Genomic DNA, 7,167 nt, shown 5'->3' on the forward strand with positions numbered 1-7,167 from the left:
CAGACATATGAAGGAAAAAGAAAAAAAATGTGTAAAGAAATAATATTAATTTGTTAATATAATCTTTTAACAACTTCATATATTTTATTTAACCACCAAAGAGAAATTCTATCAGGAGATCCATTAACTAGCTATATATTTTAAAAGAAATACTTTTAGATCCCTTAAGTGATAATTATTTCAATCATTTCATTTGCTGTAAAATAATTTCCGAGTATATTTGAAATTCTTAATCAACATAGTGTACTTCAATGACTTAGCCTGTTATGTGGAACACCTACATATAATGAGAAATATTTGGTCAATTAAAAATGTTTTGAAATGAGCAGATGTTCACAGATATGTAAAAATCTCTACAAGTGTTGACTAAATAACATTTTAGCTAGCTTCTTACCATGCATATGTGATGGGTCTATATATTTGTGATGTATGAATATAAAACATTTCCTTATGGTGCTTGGTGGCTGGCAGAGATCCCAAGTTAGTTTTTGCTGACAATCGTGATGATGAAGAATGAGTAATTTTAGTATGATGATGAGGAGAAAGAAGGAGAAAGAAAAGAAGGAGAAAGAAGAGGAAAGGATGCTCTTAGAATACAAAATACATTTCTTAATTTTGAGAATGGTCAGGGAAAATGGGGAGCTGACAAATGTGAAAATCTCAAACACATAAATAACTAAAACATATTTCAAAAAGTAAAAAATGACCAATAAACAGAAATTTTTTAAAATGTGGTCAAAGAATCACCTCCTGAAGTAGTCTTGGGTCTAGGGAGTTTTATAGCCCAGTTCTTTTGGGCTTTCAAAACACGATTAGTGTCTTTTTATATGTAATCCCTCTGGAGTATTAAAAAAAAAAAAAGTTCTCAATGTATTTTATACATCAAGTATAATACTGATAAAATCCAAGAGAACACAAAATCAGAAGATTTCAGACCAATAACAAATATAAAGATAGAAACAAAAATAGTAAATAAAAACTCTAGCATATGGAACCAATGTATTAAAAGAAGAATCCATCATATACAAGCAGAGTTTGCACTAACATGAAAGAACACTTATTTCAAGACTAGTAACATAATTGATCATAGTATATTTTACAAAAAAAAAAAAATTGCCTAACCATTTGAGCTGACTTTAAAAGCATTTGGTAATTAAAAAAAAAAAAAAAATTGTTGGTACCTTATATACACTAATCATAACATGAATTGTCTAACCAAACTCATATCCAAAATCACACTCAACAGCGAAACATGAGAAGCAATTTCATTAAATTCAAAGGAGACAAGAATGTTGCCTTTCATCTTCATTATTTAAAAATATTTCAAAATTTCTAGCCCATGTAGCCCATGTATAAAAGTAGAATCAGAGAGAAAAGACCTCATTCTTTGAAAGAAAAAATAAAATAAAATCTGTATTTGGACATATTACTGAATATCCAAATTATTCAAAAGAGATACCTGGAAAAAATGTTACTAAGATATCTCATTATCCCCTCCGAAAAAATTATTTTATTACATACTAGCAATAGTATTTAGAAAATATAAGAAAGTCTATCTAGTAGAAAAAAATTATACAAAATACCTTTGTCAAAATTAATAGGTACCTAAGGCCTACGTGGAGGCAACCACAAAGTTGTACTAAGGTGTATTAAAACAAAATTAATAAATCAGGAGGCTTATATACTCCAGGACAGTCAAAAATATTATCAAACTATCAATCTTGAGAAGCTGATTTATCTATCTGATGCCAACAATGGATAGCTTGCTATTCTTATGTGATTTATTTCCAACTGATTTTATTAAATTATCTATAATCCCTCAGGATGTATTACTGAAATTTCATTCAGTAATTCTGTTGGCTATTCTAGTTGATTTTTCAGGTACAAAGAAAAAAAAAAAACATTAGCTATAAGTCAAGTCATGAACAGCATCGTCATTATTCTTTTATCATCGTTTATTTTACTATTTTGCTTAGATAACCAATATAAAGGCAAAACCATGAAGTAAAAAAGCAACATGTGTGTAGCTTTGTTAACTTTTACAAAATTTACAGATAAGCTAATTAATTCATTTATTCATTCATTAACATCCATTTAACAGCAACTGTAACCTCACTGAGCCAAATTTTAGGGGCAAGGAGATGTTGTGAAAGTGTCACAGTGAAAGTCAGACATACAAACTGATGCTGAACTGTGGGTCTGTAACAGGGATTTATCCAATACAATCTTAGAAGCTGTAGTCTCCGTTCAAAAGAAAGAAGCACAACTTTCTAGTTTTGATCAATAGCGTTAAGCACTTATATTTGTGCTCTTATTACTCTTCCCTGTTCCCTTTCATGAGTAGCAATGTTTTGACAACAGTAAAGCTTACACACACACACATACTAAAAAAACTAAGCCAGAAATGTGAATTAATATCAATGCAATAAAATATGTTTTGGCCAATGTAACCCATATCTTTCTTTCTTAACATCAACAGGCTATTCTCATGTCTATCTTCAGATACCACCAAGTAATAGGAACATCTTTCTGTAGGAAATATGTAAATGAGTGGACATTGTTTTGTATACTTAAGCTGTCTGCTTCCAGATTGAAATCTTAAGTGTTTTACTCTTTAGAGATTCAAAGCATCCTGCATTTTAATTCATGTATGTATAAGTCCAAAGGGAAAAATATTTCATTTGCCAGTCGAGCAAGTTAATTTTGAGAGCACAGTTTAATTAAGATTAAACAAACTTAGATTGTTTGTTAGTGTAAAGGCATAAAGCTCTAGAAGCAAATTAGTTGCAGGATAATTGCTGCTGTGAAAAAATACTTTGTTTGTGCATAAGCCCACTACTGTATATCTTAAATTTCAAATGTCTCCTCTTTATAAGAAAGTCATAGGATAACAAAACTAAGAATATCCTTCATTTCCAAATATCTACCAGGCCACCGTTGCTATTTTTTGTTTATTTGCTTTGAACAAAGAAAAGTTCTTAGATTAAGAAAATATAGAACAATAGCAAAACAAATGAAAAAATCCAATTAAAAAATGGACAGAGGATCTGAATAGACAGTTTTAGGAAGAAGACACAGAGATGGTGGCTAGCAGGTATATACAAAGGCACTCAACATCACTAATTATCAAGGAAATGAAAATCAAACCACAATGGGATATCACCTCATACCTGTTAGAATGGCTATTATCAAAAAGACAAGAGACAACAAATGCTGGCAAGGATGTAGAGAAAAGGGTATCTTTTGCTCTATTGGTAGAAATGTAAATTGGTGCTACCACTATGACAACAATATGGAGGTTCCTTGAAAAATTAAAATAGAACTACCATGAAATTCAGCAATTCCATTTCTAAGTATTTATCCATAGAAAATGTAAATGCTAACTTGAAAAGATATATCCATCTCCATGTTCATTGCCATATTTATAATAGCCAAGATATGAAAACAACCTAAATGTCCATCAATGGAAGAATGGATAAAGAAAAGGGGATAGAGAGAAGTAGATATATCCATACAGAATGCAATTTTATTCAGCCAATTAAAAAGTACTGAAATCTTGCCATTTGCAACAATATGGATGAAGTTAGAGAAAGAAGTCAGACAGAGAAAGACATATATCATATGATCTCATTTATATGTGAAATCTAAATAATAATAATAAAAAGCTCAGAGAACAAATTGGTGGTCATCAGAGGTGGGGGTTGGGAGGTGGGTGAATGAGTGAAGGCAGTTAAAAGGTACAAACTTCCAGTTATAAAACAAGTAAGTCATGGGAAAGCAATGTACAGCACAGCAACTATAGTTAATATTACTGTACTGCACATTTGAAGGTTCCTAAGAGAGTAGATCTTCAAAATACTCATCACAAGAAAAAAAAATTCTGTAACAATGTATGGTGATGGATGTTAACTAGACTGTGATCATTTTGTGATATATACAAATATCAAAGCATGTTATATACCTGAAACTAATATAATGCTGTAAGTCAATTATATCTCAAAAAATTATATTTCAAAAATGGATTGATAAAACCATGAACAAATTAGGGTTTTTGAAAATACCAATTTAAAAATGAATATTTTCTCTTGGTATTAAAACTGAACATCAACAATTAAAAATATCAACATAAATATGGGAGGTGGGAGGTGGTCAGATGAAAGCTATAAAAATAAAAGAGAAACATGAGGACTAGAATCTTAGCTATGTGTACACTTATTATTTTTTTTATTTGGAAAGAAAACTGGTACACGCAATAAAATCAATAAGAAACAACTTAAAAGAAACACTTTTGTGGAATAAAGAAGAGTTAGAGAAACCCCAAAATCTAACTTTCCCTAGATTCTAACTCTATAAACTACTGTGACACGGGGTGACAGCAGCAGGTGCAAAATCTTTTATTATTAATCTCAAGAGATGGTGATATGACTCTGAACTTCATCTCAGGAATTCTAAATATTTCAAATATTTCTTCTTTTGAATCAGTAATAAGATATTTAGCTTTTCAAGTGAGTGCAAATTTTGGATTATGATTTCAGCGCAACTGATCTGTCAGTACATTTTATTATCACATGAAAGGTGAATTTTACATATTTGGAATAAATTTATTCTAATAATCTGTATTTTGATGAAGGATTAAAGACGGGTTTAAGTAAGTCTGGTTGATAGTTCTAATCACTGAGGAAATAATGAATTATGAAAAAAAAATAGTTGTTAGCCTAGGCATCGCAATGAGTAATTCATAACACTCTATAATTCCAGAGAAAAACAAGGTAATTGAAATAACATCCACTCCAAGGACATAAACCTTTATTTTATGCACAGCATTCTCTGTTCCCTTTAGCTAATCTCACACGTAATCTTTAAGGAAATGTCAAAGCAATACTCTCTAGTTATAAAAATTAGAAAGCATTCTGAGAGACCCCAGATGTGTGTGTGTGTGTGTGTGTGCGCGTGCGCGCGAGTGCATGTGTGTGCGTGTGTGTGTGTATTTTTTAAGTGCAAATCAACCATTTCACAATACAACTCTGGGACATGGGTGGGTATGTCATTTATCTTCTCTGTGCTTCCATTTCTTAAACTTTAAAATGAATAAAAATATACTTCGTGTTTTTTTAAAGGAACATTGAATAAGACATGGGTACTCTATAAATGAGAAAGATATATAAATAGGGATATATGCAGTACATGGTAAAGACAATATATGCTGGATATTTGATAAATACATATGTGTGTGTGCATATTCATATATCTATACATACATTCATAAAATACAATTTGGAAAAAATCTAAATAGTATGTTAAATGTAGAATAGAATGTCTTGAGGAAGACAAGCAAAGGCTTACCTTGACATCAGATTAACAGGTCACTGTGAGTTTCAGAGGAAGGATAAACCCATCTTCAGTGAATAGATCAGTCCTTACTTTTCTATCAGGGAGAGGTGATATAAAGGTTAAGGTCAAGGACTCTGGAGTAATGCTATCTAGATTTAAATCAAATCCTCCATCTATTATTCACATGATCTTAAGATCATTTAAACTCTAGTTTGAAAGTAGAGATAGCCATATTACCTTAGTCATAGATTTATTGAGGGCTATTGATATAATTCATGTAAAGAACTTGAGTTTCAATTAATCTTTAGCTGTGGTTGTTCCACAGGGGCTACCTTACTTCAGGCCTCATATTGGCTGATTTGTGGTCAAGGAAAAAGAAGGACAAATGAATGTGATACCTGGAAAATGTCTCAGTCCTCATTTCATAAAACTTCTCAGTTATTTTACTGAGAGAACAAGTTTGAGGGTTACTATATATATCATTACTATATATATCATTAGCAGGACTATTAATTGGACCAAATACATCTTTTTCCAGTTTGTGAAATTTCTTCCCCAGATGAAAATCATAAAATCATGGCTGAGAACTAGATACGTAACTCCAATTTATATTCGAGTTTATTTAAATTTATCAAAATGCATTAGAACTTTTCATAAATTTTAAACTTATCTCTAGTTTCAACATTGTCCTCTATTTTCCAAATTGTCCAGATTTACTTTGACAGCTTAAGCTCTGGGACGGAAAACACAGACAGACAAGAGAGAAAAAGCTGAAAGAGGAAATAGAAATGAGGTCCTTAGGTTGTTTTCTATTCTGGTTTCTTTTCCCCCTTGGGGTACATGTACCAATAATACACTAATGCCTAGAACAGTACTTTGTTTCTTCTCAAGCAGTTGGAGGGAGGCCCCAACCTTGGCCAAAAGGATTTGGGGTGTGGGAGCCACAGACAGCGTGACTAATAAAGCTGCTGGTCTAGTCAATCTTTGGTGAACAATTTAACAGAAGCGGCATCGTATTCTGTAAAATGGGGACAACAGCAGCACCCGAGGCTGCTTGTAAGTCATCAGGGCTTTTGTAAGGCTTGTGTGAAGTGAGGTGTGTCATGCCTCGGCGCCAAGCAGGCATTAGCTGTGTTTGCATCAATAACAATCCCCTGAGATGAGGCCTCAAAGCAGTTCCTTCAATGGAGGATGGGCGAGGTCTTCAGAGCTCTGAAAGCGAACTCACAATCTCTCCAGCTGGACCATGAGCCATGCTATCTCAGTGGGCTTATTGGCCCGCAGGTAACAACAGTGTATGCCACAGAGATCTACATTGTCTTTAAAAGCAGCATCCCAATATACAGTGACATAATGAATATGTAATGGCATGATAGTGGAGCCATATCTCTACATGTGTCTATAATTTGCATTTATTAATGCAAAAGTCTTCATCTCCACCACACAACTAAAAATCACGATCACTAGTATGGTAGTTTTCAAACTCAGCTGCGTTTGCTTTTTAAACCAAGGTACTCTTTATTTGAAAAGAAAAGTCATTTGTCTTAATCTTTGCCTTCTCAACTCATCACATATTTTCTTTTAGGATTTTATAAAACTTCTAAGAAAAGCAAAAATTTGTTTCCAAACTTTAAAAACGTTTTATAGAAATTAAAATTTTTGCAGAATATTCTTATGTTTTTAATCCCAGTGGTCTTTTAAATTATATTGCTGGAGCACTAAAAATTTTCAAAGCCCCTTTGTGGGACATGTTAGGGAAAGAGAAGAAAAGTGAATTGAATTTCAGACCCTTGAACTCTATTTTAACACAAAACAGCTCTCCTTTATCATTCATAT

Source organism: Pteropus vampyrus, unplaced genomic scaffold (genome assembly GCF_000151845.1).
Source record: "Pteropus vampyrus isolate Shadow unplaced genomic scaffold, Pvam_2.0 Scaffold30, whole genome shotgun sequence".
Lineage (NCBI taxonomy): Eukaryota > Metazoa > Chordata > Mammalia > Chiroptera > Pteropodidae > Pteropus > Pteropus vampyrus.